The sequence below is a fragment of the Nuphar pumila genome, chromosome 16 (assembly GCF_984573655.1).
Source record: "Nuphar pumila chromosome 16, dmNupPumi1.hap1.1, whole genome shotgun sequence".
Lineage (NCBI taxonomy): Eukaryota > Viridiplantae > Streptophyta > Magnoliopsida > Nymphaeales > Nymphaeaceae > Nuphar > Nuphar pumila.
This window is the reverse complement of record NC_143264.1, coordinates 28,271,250-28,287,876: the sequence shown is the minus strand read 5'-3', so window position 1 is coordinate 28,287,876 and position 16,627 is coordinate 28,271,250. Positions and strand designations below refer to the sequence as shown.

The window sequence follows — 16,627 nt, the reverse complement described above, 5'->3', positions numbered from 1 at the left end:
TGTACTCTTTGTGCCAGTCCGGCACACGAGATCACTGAGTGCCCTTCGGCAGCTCAGTACCCTGAATTTGTTCAAGAACAAGTTCAGGCAGCTCAGGGTTACGTCAGACCGCCAAATAACCCATTTTCATCGACATATAATCCGGGTTGGCGTAACCATCCCAATTTTTCATGGAAGAATCCACAGTCTTCTATACAGATGCCTTCTTCCTCTCAGCCAGTTCGGCAGCCATCTTTTACTCAGCCATTTCAAAGACCGAACTATTCTCAGTCTTCTTCTTCTTCAGTTCCTTCCCCGATTCAGCAGGAGTCTGCCCCGCAGACATCTTTTGAGGAGAGACTTCTCCAGGCATTCCAAGAGGTGAAAACCTCTAATCAGAACGCCTTCGAGAAGTGTAGCCAGATTTTGAGCTCGCATACGCAGTCCATTGCGAAGTTAGAATCGCAAATGAGACAGTTAGCTGAGGCTATTAGTAGGAGACCCGAGGGTACATTGCCGAGTCAGGCTGTCATGAACCCGAAGGGTAAGGACCAGATGACTGGAGGCCTATTTCATACTGAGACACAGCAGCAGGCTAAATCAGTTATGGCCTTGAGGAGTGGACGTGAGTATCACGTCGAGAGCAGAGAGCGAGAGAGTAGAGAGAAGATAGAGGAGCCAGAGACCATTGTTTCACCTACGTCGGCTCAACAATCATCCCCATCCCCATCATCACCTTCATCATCTTTATCCTCAGAGAAGAAGAAGCATAGGAGTGAACCTTCTCGCAAAGAGGAGGAGCCAGCAGAGTATATTCCCCCACCACCCTATCCCAAAGCATTAGAGTCTCCTGGTTATAGAGGGAAGCAAGGTGCGAAGATCCAGGACATGCTTGATATCTTCAAGCATGTGCAGATCAACCTACCTTTGCTCGATGCTATTCAGCAGGTGCCGGCATATGCCAAATTCCTGAAGGAACTATGTACGCAGAAGCGTAAATCTAGAGAGCGAGTTCCTAACAGGGTCCATCTGACTGAGCAGGTGAGTTCAATACTTCAGCATCAGACTCCACCAAAGCTCAAGGACCCTGGAGCCCCTATCATTGCTTGTACTATAGGGAACATCCGGATAGAACGCGCATTGCTCGATCTTGGAGCAAGCGTGAACATTCTGCCCGGATATTTCTTCGATTCTTTCGGGCTAGGTGAGATGAGATCGACTCCGATTACACTGCAGCTGGCAGATCGTTCCGTCAAGGTACCGAGAGGTGTCTTGGAGGACGTGCTAGTTAAAGTGGATGACTTTTATTTTCCAGTCGATTTCATTATCCTTGATATGGAAGGAGTAGACAGCCAGCACCAGACTCCGATTATTTTAGGCAGACCATTCTTGGCGACTGCCAATGCGTGCATCAACTGTAGGACCGGAGCCATGGATCTCTCATTCGGCAATAGGAAGGTAAAGCTGAATATTTTCAATGCCGCAATGGGACCAGCAGGAGACATGGACTGCTTTCATGTAGACATTGCACAGGAGTTAGTGGAGGAGCAGCCCGAGTTGTACATTACTGAGGATTCTTTAGATTTGTATTATATAGAGAAGAATAGCGGTGTAGATAGTGTAGATGTGTCTAGAGTGTCGTCAGAGAAACCACCTTGGGGAGCGGTCAGGGAACCTCTTCCACCACTTGCTGAGACTCCCGCCAAATCGTCGATCGAGTCGCCTCCGAAACTTGAGTTGAAACCCTTACCGGATTCACTCAAGTATGCATACCTCGGAGATGATGAGACTCTGCCTGTGATCATCTCGTCCTTGCTCACTGAAGAGCAGGAACAGAGATTGCTGACTATTCTTCGGGAGCACAAGGCAGCGATTGGATGGGGAGTTGCTGATCTAAAGGGGATTGATCCTTCATTCTGCATGCATAGGATCCATTGTAATGAGGAAATCAAGCCATTTAGGGATATGCAGAGAAGGCTAAATCCCAACATGAAGGAAGTGGTGAAGAAAGAAGTGGTGAAGTGGTTGGATGCCGGAATCATTTACCCTATTTCTGATAGTCAGTGGGTCAGTCCGATTCAAGTTGTGCCGAAGAAGTCAGGACTCACTGTGGTTGAGAATGAGAAGGGTGAGAGAATTCCGATGAGGACCACTACAGGATGGCGAGTCTGCATCGATTATAGGAAGTTGAATGTGGCAACTAGGAAAAATCATTTCCCATTGCCATTTATTGATCAGATCTTAGAGCGACTCGCAGGACAGAGCTACTACTGCTTTCTAGACGGATATTCAGGATACAATCAGGTAGCTGTTCATCCTGACGACCAAGAGAAGACCACGTTTACATGTCCTTATGGCACCTTCGCATTTAGACGTATGCCTTTTGAGCTCTGTAATGCCCCGGCTACTTTTCAGAGGTGCATGCTTGCTATCTTCTCGGACATGATTGATGATGTGATGGAAGTTTTTATGGACGACTTTTCAGTGTATGGCTCTTCTTTTGAAGATTGCCTCCATAAACTTGCTCGAGTACTGAGTAGGTGTGTGGAGACCAATCTCGTCCTGAGTTGGGAAAAGAGCCATTTTATGGTCCAGGAGGGGATTGTGTTAGGACACATTGTGTCCAAGCATGGTATTGAGGTTGACAGAGCAAAGGTGGAATCCATTTCTCGTTTCACTCCACCCACCTCTGTGAGGCAGATTCGATCATTTTTAGGGCATGCGGGATTTTACAGGCGGTTCATAAAAGATTTTAGCAAAATCTCTCGACCGCTTTGCACGTTATTGGAGAAAGACCAGCCCTTTGATTTCAGTGAGGATTGCATGAAGGCCTTTGAGATTCTCAAAGAGGCCTTGATTACTGCACCTATTTTGAGACCTCCAGATTGGACTCTCCCATTTGAGATTATGTGCGATGCATCTGATTATGCTATGGGGGCCATTTTAGGACAACGCATTGATAGGAAGCCCTATGTGATCTACTATGCGAGTAGAACTCTGTCTGATGCTCAGATGAATTATACTACGACAGAGAAGGAACTACTTGCGGTAGTTTTCGCATTGGATAAATTTAGGTCCTATTTACTCGGTTCGAAGGTGGTTGTTTATTCTGACCATTCTGCATTGAAATATTTGTTGAATAAGAAAGACACCAAACCGAGATTGATTCGTTGGGTCCTACTACTACAGGAGTTTGATCTCGAGATTCGAGATAAGAAAGGAAGCGAGAATGTAGTAGCAGACCATCTTTCCAGACTGATCGTGGAGACCACGCAGGATCAGAGACCGATCAGTGATTCTTTCCCCGACGAGCAGATCATGTCAGTCAGTACATCGCAGTTACCCTGGTTTGCAGATATTGTGAACTATCTGGTTTCGAGGCAGATACCTGAGCATTGGAACAAGAATGAGCGTGAGAGGTTCCTATCTCAGGTGAGGCACTATTATTGGGATGAACCGGAGTTGTTCAAATACTGTGCAGATCAGATCATTAGGAGATGCGTTCCGGAGGAGGAATACCAGTCCATTTTGAATTTTTCCCATTCGTTAGCCTGTGGAGGGCATTTTAGTAGTAGGAAGACGGCTGCAAAGGTTTTGCAGTCAGGATTTTATTGGCCCACACTCCACAGGGACGCTCATGAGTTCTGTAGGCGATGCCTGCGATGTCAGCAGATTGGAAACATGTCCAAGAGGGACATGATGCCCTTGCTGCCGATTTTGATAGTCGAAATTTTTGATGTTTGGGGCATTGATTTCATGGGACCATTTCCGCCCTCATTCGGAAATTTATATATTCTGGTGGCGGTTGATTATGTGTCTAAGTGGGTCGAGGTTGTGGCAACCAAGACCAATGATCACAGAGTAGTGCTTAAGTTCATTAAGCACAACATTTTCAGTCGTTTTGGAGTGCCACGTGCGATGATTAGCGATGGTGGCAAGCATTTTAGGAATGTTCAGATAGCTTCTCTTCTGAGAAGATATTCTATCAATCATAGATTCACCACTCCATATCATCCGCAGACTAGTGGACAGGTTGAAGTGTCCAATAGGGAGATTAAGCGAATTTTAGAAAAGACAGTTCGTCCGGACCGCAAGGATTGGTCCCAGCGCTTAGATGATGCACTTTGGGCATATAGAACTGCATTCAAGACTCCCATTGGCATGTCTTCGTATCGCCTTGTATTCGGGAAAGCATGCCATCTTCCTGTCGAGCTAGAGCATAGAGCGTACTGGGCTATAAAGAAATTGAATTTTGACCTCACCCAGGCTGGCAAAGAGAGAGCACTGCAGCTCTCAGAATTAGAGGAACTCAGGAATGATGCATATGAGAATGCCAAATTATACAAAGCTCGCACTAAAGCATTTCATGATAAGTATATTGTCAGAAAAGTGTTTGAGCCAGATCAGAAAGTGTGGCTGTACAATTCTCGTTTACATTTATTCCCAGGGAAGTTAAGATCGAGATGGACAGGTCCATACATTGTAAAAGAAGTATTTCCCCATGGAGCAGTGACATTATTCGATCCTATGACCCAAGGTACATTCAAAGTAAATGGGCAAAGACTGAAGCCATTCATTTCAGATGCTTTACAGGATGGTGAGTGTGAGATAGTGCATCTCACGAAGGCATGAAGATTCGACCAGAGGGATGTATGATATGTACATTATTTATTTTTCATTTCAGAGTTTTTATTTATTTAGTATTTCATTTCACATGTGCTAATTTGTGTTTTGATGTATGCAGGATGAACTTAACAATTAGTGTATCAATTACCAGGTACAGAGAAGAGTTTTCAAAGAATTCAAGAATCAGAGGAAAATCAACCTCAAAAGCTCAGAGCAAATCAGGTTGTATCTATCCTTTCTCCCATATTTTTGTTAGTGTCTTTTAGCGTGCATTTGCATTACATTTTTATTCATTTTGTATGCCACTAGAGACAGTGTCATTCAAGCATGGGGGGGTGGTTTAGATGCATGCACACAAAAATACACAATTTTTTTTTTTTTTTTGTATGACTGGTAATCAAAGTAGGCATTTAAGAACAAAGTGTAGCATATATGATTGTTTTTGGCATAATCTAACAGTTTAAAATTTTTTTTTTAGCCCCATAAATAATTTTTTTTTCTCTGAACTGAATCAAATGTAGTAGTTGTTTATGAGATAATTCAAAGAAAAGATAGTATTTGATTGTTAGAAAATTTTGAATCACTTTTGTATAAGTATGCACAGTATGTTTTGAGGAAGAAATAAGCAATGGAAAGATGTGTTTGAAAAATGAGTTTAAAAGAATAGAGCTACGTTTAGTTGTTGATGTCTTCGTGAATCCTAGTAGTGGAACTCAGACACGAGATGAAGTGTTTGAGTGTCTTAACGAAAAGGATAACGAAGGAGATCATCTTCTTGTCTAAGTCTATATTTGTGGCCTTTGTAGTTCGAGTAAGTAGAATCTGAAGGGTGTTTTACACCTGGTGCCCCAAAGCCAACTGACTTGGGAGCCACCGGTTCGAAAGCTTGTTACATGGACTGCATAGAAAGCCTAAGAGATAGAGACATTGCACATGACAAGAGGAAGACTATACGTAAACTATTAGAATAGAAGGTCTAGTGACTCGAGCAATTAAGTCCGAGGGATACTCTGTATCTAGTGCCCTAAGGTCGGCTGACTTGGGAGTCACTGACCCAAAGCTCGCTACACGGGTCACGAAAACTGACTATTCGAAATAGTGCTCATATGAGAAGAATGCGCAAGAGATCAAAAGTTGAAAATAAAAGAAAAACAAAAATGTGCTGAATGAGAAAATTTTCATTGCTTAAGTATATATGTGCATTACTGTGCAGAAAATATACAAGTGAGAATAAATGAGTAAAACATGAGAATACTTGACTTTCGGAGAAAAATCATGAACTAGCTACAATATTAGAAAAGTGAAGGAAAAGAATTTTTACTGTGGAGGCATGAGATTTTTAAACTTGTTTTGAGAATGTCAATTACATGAAATATTTGTTACAACTGCATTCTTAAGAGCCTAATATTTTTGAAAGATCATCCTTGCATTTTATTGATGTTTGTGGGTAGCATCGCTGCAAACCCTCACGAGACCTTACTCGTCCACTAGTGTAAGCTAGGGGTTTAAAGGGCTTGTTGCATACGCTAAATGCAACCGTGATTCCTACGAAAGTGAGGTAGTATTATGCATTCATGCTTAGCATTTCTTGTCTTCAGTGCATATCATGATTAGGGTTTGTTAAGGGACTAACAAACATTCAAGCATGGGGGTATTTGATGATGCATGAAATGCACATCATGTAAACAAGTTTTTCATGCGTTTTGTATCAAGTTTAAGGTTTTAAACCCATGTTTAGATGTGTTTTGATAGTAAGGGGCTATGGTTCGAATTTCAGAAAAATCGGAGTTAAAATGAGAGAGTTATGGCTATTTTAGTGTTTGGGCACGGATTTCGAGGTGGATCGGATCCATATCCGACCCAATTAGGTCAATTGGACCTTGGATCAACTTTTAGAAAGCCCAAAACCCAACCCACACACCTATCCATACCCATTTCAAAAAGTTTTTCTAAAACCCCCCCAGAAAGTGGCGCCTAGCAATATTTTATTTTTTAACACTCTTTCTGAAAAATGTCAAAACTATAAATAGTTTTTTTTCAAGAACCCTAGGCGTCTTTGGCTGTGTTTGGACGCCCCCTACAGTGACTCTACAGCAGCAGCTCCTTCCTCTCCATCTTCCCCAAGTGTTGGCCATTGAAGATCGACCTATGCTTGATTTTCAAGCATATTTTCAAGCTTTCTTTGGTTTCTTTTCATTTCTTTCTTATTCCTTGCTGTCTTTTCACCATTTTTCTGTACTTTTGCAGGTGTAGCAGAGGTGGAGACCATTAACCTTGGGCGGGAGTGCGCAACACACCACCAAGGTGAGCCGGCCCTACCTCCATCCGGCTTTCTACACCCTCCGATCGCGAATCGGCTCACATTCCATCACCGGTGGATCTCCAACGTGTAGCAGCAATAGGTGCCGTTTTTGGTGAAGTACAGCATCCTTGAACTGTAGAAGACGTCTACCTCCAGCCACGGTCCGCTCTTCTTCATCCCCCCGGTCGTCGGATCTTCCAAAAGGTAGGTCTTCTTCTTCCTTCTCTTCTAGATAAAACCGATTTGTGTGTGTGGTTTTTGTTTTGTTATTTTCTGTATGTTTCTTATTTTTCTTTTTATTTCAACCTTAGAATAGCATTCGTGCATAGGCCAGCACGTTAGCTTAGGTTTATTTATTTGATTGATTCATTGGAATCGAGTTTTTATTGATTTTTCATCTTTTTTATAAAAATCGGCTAGATCTTCATCTAGCCGATTCTTCAAGTTTGTCATAAGTGTTCTTGATATTGTTTTACAGAAAATCCAATAAAAAAAGTGTTCATTTTGATTTACTTTATTCGGTTTTTGTGTGGGTTGTATTTGGTTTTAATTAAAAAGAAAAAAAATCCAAAATCGGCTAGACTTATTCTAGCCGATTCTTGATTTTTACAAAAATATTTTTCTGTTTTGATATTTTTGTTTTGTCCAGCATGTGTATTGTGTTGTTTTGCTGAAAATCCTATTCCAAAAAGTTTATTTTAATTCATTTTGATTGTGGGTGCTGCTTGTCTTGTTTTGATTGTATTTTTGAAAAAGAAAAAAAAAATTCGGCTAGAGATATTCTAGCCGATCTTTGTATTTTTGTTAAATGTTTGTGTTGATGTTGGTGAACCGTGTAGTTGCTGTGTGTTTTAGGTGTTAACAGCAGTATATAGTTGTGTTAGTCATTTCATTGTTTTAGGATTGATTTAATTAGTTGTTTTAATCAATTTTTCGTTTTTGTGTTTTTAGTCTATTGTTGAAAATTATAAAAATCAAGTTTTCTTTTTTTTTCATGTTTTTAATTCCAGCATAGTGCTGTTCTTGTTAGCATTGGTGTAATTAGGAGTCCTTTGTATTATTCTCTAATTTAGTTTTATCAAATTAGTGGTTATTTAGTTTTATTGCTTTTTGTTAATTTATAATTTTATTTTTTATTTTCGTGTGGTTCTTCTTCTTCCCCAAGGTGGGGCGGCAGCCATTAGAGCTCCCCTGGAGCTCTTGGTCGATTTTTTTTAGCAAGTCTTAATTGTCATTAATTGAGTTAGGAAGGTGTCTAGGTTCAATGTATTAGGGTTTTCTTTCCTAGCCGTTTTTAGGGGTTAATTAAGTATGTTTTGGGAATTAGGTTAGCATTAACTCCTAGGAAATCGTTTTCTTTATTTAATTCTTTTTATTCCCTAGGTAGATTTAATTCTTTTAGTTTAGAAAGTAGCCCCTATTGAAGTTGGCGATTTTGGAAAAAGGAGGCTCTTCAAAAGTCGTGTGAAGCATTTAAGGAAAATTTGGAATTTTGAATGGGCATTAAAGAAGGAGTTATTTCTTAACTTTGGAAAGTGTTTTTGGCATTAAACAAAAATTCCAATCTAGGCTCCACGATTTCCATAAAGCATTAAAAGCACTTTAATTCCATCTTGAAAAGCAAAAATCGTGGATTTCTAGATTGGCCTTTTCATTTTTCCAAAAGGAGCTTTAAAAGCAATTAAGGAGTGTAACCCCCTATTCGAATGGGGCGATTTTTGAGAATCCAAAGCATTTCAAAGTTTGAACATTGATAATTATTACATTCCTTTTTCCAGCCTCCTCCATTAAAATCGTGAACTTTGGTTACTACTTTAGTCTAGACCTAACCTAGTCAAACCGAGCCTAGGTCGAGTCAACCCCTAGTCTACACCCCCTTTGAGTCTAGTCAAAACCTAGCCTAGCCCAAGTCAAAGCCTAAACCGCACTTAGGTCAAGTCTAAGACCAAAGCCCAACCTTAGTCAAGTTTAGTGGAGTCAACCTTAACCTAAGTTAGGTCAACCTAGTCTACCTAACTTATCTAAGTCAACCCTAGTTGAGTCAAACTTAGTTCAAGCCTACTTAAACCGAGTTCACCCTAGTCTTGCTAAACCTACATCCAAAACCCAACCTTGGTCAAACCTAGTCAAAGACCTAACTCGGGTCAAAACTTAGTCTAAACCTAGTGAGTCAACCGAGCTTACCCTAGCCCATTCGAGCCTAGTCAAACCCTAAGCTGGGTCCAACTTAGTTGAGCCTAAGTCAATTCGAACCTAGTTGACTAAGGTAACTCAAAACCGAATCCAATTAGTGAGTCAACCTTAGCTCGAACCTATCTCTTTCAACCTAGTTAAACCGAGCCTACCTAATCCCATCCGAGTGCATCCAAACCCAAACTGAACCTACTCAAGTCGAAACCGATCCTAGATCGAGTCAACCAAGTGAATCCTAACCTTAGCCTTCGTTCTTTAGTTAAGTAAGTCATTTTTTATTATTTCCTTTGATTTCTATATTAATTAGTTTATTTATCTAATTTAGTTTTAGTGTAGAAGTGTGTGTACGTATAGCGTATTTATTCAGTATGTATGAAATGTGTTTTGTTGTATTTTGAATGATAGTTAGATATTAGTTAACTTAGTGGTTAGATTGCATTTTATTATTTAGCATAGTTGCATTTCCATTGTGAGTTAACTTAGTTCTAGTCATAAATTGCTTGTAGGTTTTGTGCGTCGTGCATTTAGTATTTTCCTAATTATCATCTGCATATACACTGTTATACAGTGTCATTTAGATTGCATTAGGTGTAGATTGCATTTGATAGTGTTTCCATAGGTTCATAAAGTGAACTCAAATAAAAACCAGATTTTTGCCCTGTCGAAACAGAATTATTTTCTGATCAAAAACTCTGTTTTTTCCAAATTTATTTTTTCTATTCACTGTATTGACGTGTTATTTAACTGCAGACCAAATTTCAGCTCATTCGGAGTTGATTTGGTCTGATTTTTAAGCGTTTTGTGAAAACCGCTTTTTCTGGATTTTAAATTACAGGACTGGCGATATCCTGATTTTTCCCAGATTTGAAACGCTTATATCTGGAGTTTCAGATACTGTTTTTTAATTCTGTAAAAACTGTCATTTTTTTTAATCTGTCAGTTGCAGAACAGAACAAATTTCGGGAAAATCGGACCTCGTTTGCCCTATCAAACAGTGGTTTTCCGATAACCTGTCAGATTGCTAGTTTACACTAGTTAGGGGCAGTTTCGTAATTTTCTTAGTTTCGGCATTTTAGACTTGTTTTCAGTAGTTTCTGTATTTTAGAAGTTGCATAATCATCATACAGCATTAGTAGAAGTAATTTGGTTAATTTTAGAATTAATTTAGTATGTTATTTAATTTTTGTTTGATAAATAGCATTTGTTTATTATTTTCGTAGAATTAGACATAGTTTTAATTGTTGTTTGCATCATTAAAATAGAAAACTAACTTTGTATTTTTCTGCATTTTTTAGGTTGAAAAGCATATTTAGTTTCCAGGGTTAGTATACAAGTGAAAAGATTCTCTAAGTGGCGAAAAGACAGAATTACCCTTGGCGTGGAGCAGAAGACTAAATGCTTGTTTATTGTTCTTTTAGTGCTTAATTGTAGTTGTATTCACTTTATAATTGTAGATTGTCATTTGATATTAATAAATTAAATTTTCTAGAATTGTAGTGATTAATTCTTGTTCCCTGAGGATCGACCCGTACTTACCACTTTGTGGAAAGTCGGTTTTTATATTTTTGGTTGACGATTTTCCAAAGTTTTATTGAAAATAACTGTTTTAAAAAGAGCATTCCAAAATATCAACCAAATTTTGGCGCCGTTGCCGGGGAACGGCGAATTAATTACTTTATTTCTTAGAGTTTAATTTATTATTATTTTGTTTTAGTTAGTTAATTAGTTGTTTTCTTTTTAGTTAGTAGGATTAGTAAGTGAATATAGGATTAACATAGTTAGTAAATATAGGATTCACATATTGTTATTTTTAGGATTCACTTAATTATCATTCTGCAAGGAGCGATTAGACAGGTGGGTTTTAGAAAAACATAGTTTGTGATTTCCTGTATTTATTTGTTTTAGCATTTTAGAATAGTTTACTTTGTTATTTAATTATTTAGTATAGAATTCTGACATAGCTATATAGCATATTTGTTTGTTTTTAGTTACTGTTATTTGTTCATTTACATTTTAGTACCTGTGCTAGTTTATTTATTTTAGTTAGGTCGTTTGCTTACATCTGGTCTTAGTACCAGTGTATGCAGGGTCGACGAGGTCTAGGAACCCCATTACACCCATTTGTTGACAACCCAGAGAGAATTTTACATTCTCATCGAAGTTCGGCAACAATGGCTGACATGGATCCTCCACCTCCACCCCCAGTTCTTTCACGCCCTCTGCGGGAATACTTCATTCCCACAGACTATGTTCAGGCATCCTGCATTCGGAGACCCGATGTAGGAGCGCCACATTATGAGATTAAGGCCAGCATTATTCAAATGCTTCCATCCTTTTATGGCCTTAGTCATGAGGATCCCTACCGACATTTAGATGAATTCCTCGAAATCTGTTCTACTGTTAAGATACAGAATTTCGATGATGATGCGTTGAGGTTGACTCTATTCCCTTTTTCATTGAAGGACAAAGCCAAGTATTGGCTAAAGTCCTTAGATTCTGTAGAAATAGAGTCCTGGGATCAGTTGCAACAGGAGTTTCTTCGGAAATACTTTCCCATTGGTCGCACGAACCAATATCGTAGAGCCATCACTAGCTTTTCAGAGCTAGATGGTGAGCGCTTTCATGAGACCTGGGAGAGAATGAAGGATCTCCTCAGGAAATGCCCCCATCATCAGGTGCCGAAATGGCAACTGGTGCAGAGTTTCTATGATGGATTGTCTGACAAGAATCGTCAGATGATCGACTCTTCATGTGGTGGGACATTCATGCTGAAGAGCGAGGACGAAGCATGGAGGCTATTTGATACATTGGCCGAGAATTCACTCCACCATGCTTCGAGCTCTCATTCTGATAGAGCCACACCTAGCATTCAAAAGAAAGCTGGTGTTCTTGAGATTGGTCCATCTACTGCACTACAGTGTAAAGTAGATATGATTGCTCAGAAGCTGGACCAGCTTCTCTTAGGACCATCCACTACACAGCAGGTGTGTACTCTTTGTGCCAGTCCGGCACACGAGATCACTGAGTGCCCTTCGGCAGCTCAGTACCCTGAATTTGTTCAAGAACAAGTTCAGGCAGCTCAGGGTTACGTCAGACCGCCAAATAACCCATTTTCATCGACATATAATCCGGGTTGGCGTAACCATCCCAATTTTTCATGGAAGAATCCACAGTCTTCTATACAGATGCCTTCTTCCTCTCAGCCAGTTCGGCAGCCATCTTTTACTCAGCCATTTCAAAGACCGAACTATTCTCAGTCTTCTTCTTCTTCAGTTCCTTCCCCGATTCAGCAGGAGTCTGCCCCGCAGACATCTTTTGAGGAGAGACTTCTCCAGGCATTCCAAGAGGTGAAAACCTCTAATCAGAACGCCTTCGAGAAGTGTAGCCAGATTTTGAGCTCGCATACGCAGTCCATTGCGAAGTTAGAATCGCAAATGGGACAGTTAGCTGAGGCTATTAGTAGGAGACCCGAGGGTACATTGCCGAGTCAGGCTGTCATGAACCCGAAGGGTAAGGACCAGATGACTGGAGGCCTATTTCATACTGAGACACAGCAGCAGGCTAAATCAGTTATGGCCTTGAGGAGTGGACGTGAGTATCACGTCGAGAGCAGAGAGCGAGAGAGTAGAGAGAAGATAGAGGAGCCAGAGACCATTGTTTCACCTACGTCGGCTCAACAATCATCCCCATCCCCATCATCACCTTCATCATCTTTATCCTCAGAGAAGAAGAAGCATAGGAGTGAACCTTCTCGCAAAGAGGAGGAGCCAGCAGAGTATATTCCCCCACCACCCTATCCCAAAGCATTAGAGTCTCCTGGTTATAGAGGGAAGCAAGGTGCGAAGATCCAGGACATGCTTGATATCTTCAAGCATGTGCAGATCAACCTACCTTTGCTCGATGCTATTCAGCAGGTGCCGGCATATGCCAAATTCCTGAAGGAACTATGTACGCAGAAGCGTAAATCTAGAGAGCGAGTTCCTAACAGGGTCCATCTGACTGAGCAGGTGAGTTCAGTACTTCAGCATCAGACACCACCAAAGCTCAAGGACCCTGGAGCCCCTATCATTGCTTGTACTATAGGGAACATCCGGATAGAACGCGCATTGCTCGATCTTGGAGCAAGCGTGAACATTCTGCCCGGATATTTCTTCGATTCTTTCGGGCTAGGTGAGATGAGATCGACTCCGATTACACTGCAGCTGGCAGATCGTTCCGTCAAGGTACCGAGAGGTGTCTTGGAGGACGTGCTAGTTAAAGTGGATGACTTTTATTTTCCAGTCGATTTCATTATCCTTGATATGGAAGGAGTAGACAGCCAGCACCAGACTCCGATTATTTTAGGCAGACCATTCTTGGCGACTGCCAATGCGTGCATCAACTGTAGGACCGGAGCCATGGATCTCTCATTCGGCAATAGGAAGGTAAAGCTGAATATTTTCAATGCCGCAATGGGACCAGCAGGAGACATGGACTGCTTTCATGTAGACATTGCACAGGAGTTAGTGGAGGAGCAGCCCGAGTTGTACATTACTGAGGATTCTTTAGATTTGTATTATATAGAGAAGAATAGCGGTGTAGATAGTGTAGATGTGTCTAGAGTGTCGTCAGAGAAACCACCTTGGGGAGCGGTCAGGGAACCTCTTCCACCACTTGCTGAGACTCCCGCCAAATCGTCGATCGAGTCGCCTCCGAAACTTGAGTTGAAACCCTTACCGGATTCACTCAAGTATGCATACCTCGGAGATGATGAGACTCTGCCTGTGATCATCTCGTCCTTGCTCACTGAAGAGCAGGAACAGAGATTGCTGACTATTCTTCGGGAGCACAAGGCAGCGATTGGATGGGGAGTTGCTGATCTAAAGGGGATTGATCCTTCATTCTGCATGCATAGGATCCATTGTAATGAGGAAATCAAGCCATTTAGGGATATGCAGAGAAGGCTAAATCCCAACATGAAGGAAGTGGTGAAGAAAGAAGTGGTGAAGTGGTTGGATGCCGGAATCATTTACCCTATTTCTGATAGTCAGTGGGTCAGTCCGATTCAAGTTGTGCCGAAGAAGTCAGGACTCACTGTGGTTGAGAATGAGAAGGGTGAGAGAATTCCGATGAGGACCACTACAGGATGGCGAGTCTGCATCGATTATAGGAAGTTGAATGTGGCAACTAGGAAAAATCATTTCCCATTGCCATTTATTGATCAGATCTTAGAGCGACTCGCAGGACAGAGCTACTACTGCTTTCTAGACGGATATTCAGGATACAATCAGGTAGCTGTTCATCCTGACGACCAAGAGAAGACCACGTTTACATGTCCTTATGGCACCTTCGCATTTAGACGTATGCCTTTTGGGCTCTGTAATGCCCCGGCTACTTTTCAGAGGTGCATGCTTGCTATCTTCTCGGACATGATTGATGATGTGATGGAAGTTTTTATGGACGACTTTTCAGTGTATGGCTCTTCTTTTGAAGATTGCCTCCATAAACTTGCTCGAGTACTGAGTAGGTGTGTGGAGACCAATCTCGTCCTGAGTTGGGAAAAGAGCCATTTTATGGTCCAGGAAGGGATTGTGTTAGGACACATTGTGTCCAAGCATGGTATTGAGGTTGACAGAGCAAAGGTGGAATCCATTTCTCGTTTGACTCCACCCACCTCTGTGAGGCAGATTCGATCATTTTTAGGGCATGCGGGATTTTACAGGCGGTTCATAAAAGATTTTAGCAAAATCTCTCGACCGCTTTGCACGTTATTGGAGAAAGACCAGCCCTTTGATTTCAGTGAGGATTGCATGAAGGCCTTTGAGATTCTCAAAGAGGCCTTGATTACTGCACCTATTTTGAGACCTCCGGATTGGACTCTCCCATTTGAGATTATGTGCGATGCATCTGATTATGCTATGGGGGCCATTTTAGGACAACGCATTGATAGGAAGCCCTATGTGATCTACTATGCGAGTAGAACTCTGTCTGATGCTCAGATGAATTATACTACGACAGAGAAGGAACTACTTGCGGTAGTTTTCGCATTGGATAAATTTAGGTCCTATTTACTCGGTTCGAAGGTGGTTGTTTATTCTGACCATTCTGCATTGAAATATTTGTTGAATAAGAAAGACACCAAACCGAGATTGATTCGTTGGGTCCTACTACTACAGGAGTTTGATCTCGAGATTCGAGATAAGAAAGGAAGCGAGAATGTAGTAGCAGACCATCTTTCCAGACTGATCGTGGAGACCACGCAGGATCAGAGACCGATCAGTGATTCTTTCCCCAACGAGCAGATCATGTCAGTCAGTACATCGCAGTTACCCTGGTTTGAAGATATTGTGAACTATCTGGTTTCGAGGAAGATACCTGAGCATTGGAACAAGAATGAGCGTGAGAGGTTCCTATCTCAGGTGAGGCACTATTATTGGGATGAACCGGAGTTGTTCAAATACTGTGCAGATCAGATCATTAGGATATGCGTTCCGGAGGAGGAATACCAGTCCATTTTGAATTTTTCCCATTCGTTAGCCTGTGGAGGGCATTTTAGTAGTAGGAAGACGGCTGCAAAGGTTTTGCAGTCAGGATTTTATTGGCCCACACTCCACAGGGACGCTCATGAGTTCTGTAGGCGATGCCTGCGATGTCAGCAGATTGGAAACATGTCCAAGAGGGACATGATGCCCTTGCTGCCGATTTTGATAGTCGAAATTTTTGATGTTTGGGGCATTGATTTCATGGGACCATTTCCGCCCTCATTCGGAAATTTATATATTCTGGTGGCGGTTGATTATGTGTCTAAGTGGGTCGAGGCTGTGGCAACCAAGACCAATGATCACAGAGTAGTGCTTAAGTTCATTAAGCACAACATTTTCAGTCGTTTTGGAGTGCCACGTGCGATGATTAGCGATGGTGGCAAGCATTTTAGGAATGTTCAGATAGCTTCTCTTCTGAGAAGATATTCTATCAATCATAGATTCACCACTCCATATCATCCGCAGACTAGTGGACAGGTTGAAGTGTCCAATAGGGAGATTAAGCGAATTTTAGAAAAGACAGTTCGTCCGGACCGCAAGGATTGGTCCCAGCGCTTAGATGATGCACTTTGGGCATATAGAACTGCATTCAAGACTCCCATTGGCATGTCTCCGTATCGCCTTGTATTCGGGAAAGCATGCCATCTTCCTGTCGAGCTAGAGCATAGAGCGTACTGGGCTATAAAGAAATTGAATTTTGACCTCACCCAGGCTGGCAAAGAGAGAGCACTGCAGCTCTCAGAATTAGAGGAACTCAGGAATGATGCATATGAGAATGCCAAATTATACAAAGCTCGCACTAAAGCATTTCATGATAAGTATATTGTCAGAAAAGTGTTTGAGCCAGATCAGAAAGTGTGGCTGTACAATTCTCGTTTACATTTATTCCCAGGGAAGTTAAGATCGAGATGGACAGGTCCATACATTGTAAAAGAAGTATTTCCCCATGGAGCAGTGACATTATTCGATCCTATGACCCAAGGTACATTCAAAGTAAATGGGCAAA

General features: G+C 41.5%; 1 non-coding gene across 1 annotated transcript; it reads right to left on the bottom strand.

Annotated features, from left to right (window-relative positions):
- Positions 1–11,674: 11,674 nt before the first annotated feature.
- LOC149813137 (small nucleolar RNA R71) lies at positions 11,675–11,777 on the bottom strand. Its single transcript, XR_016428421.1, has one exon. It is a non-coding gene; the product is annotated as a small nucleolar RNA R71 (small nucleolar RNA).
- Positions 11,778–16,627: the final 4,850 nt, after the last annotated feature.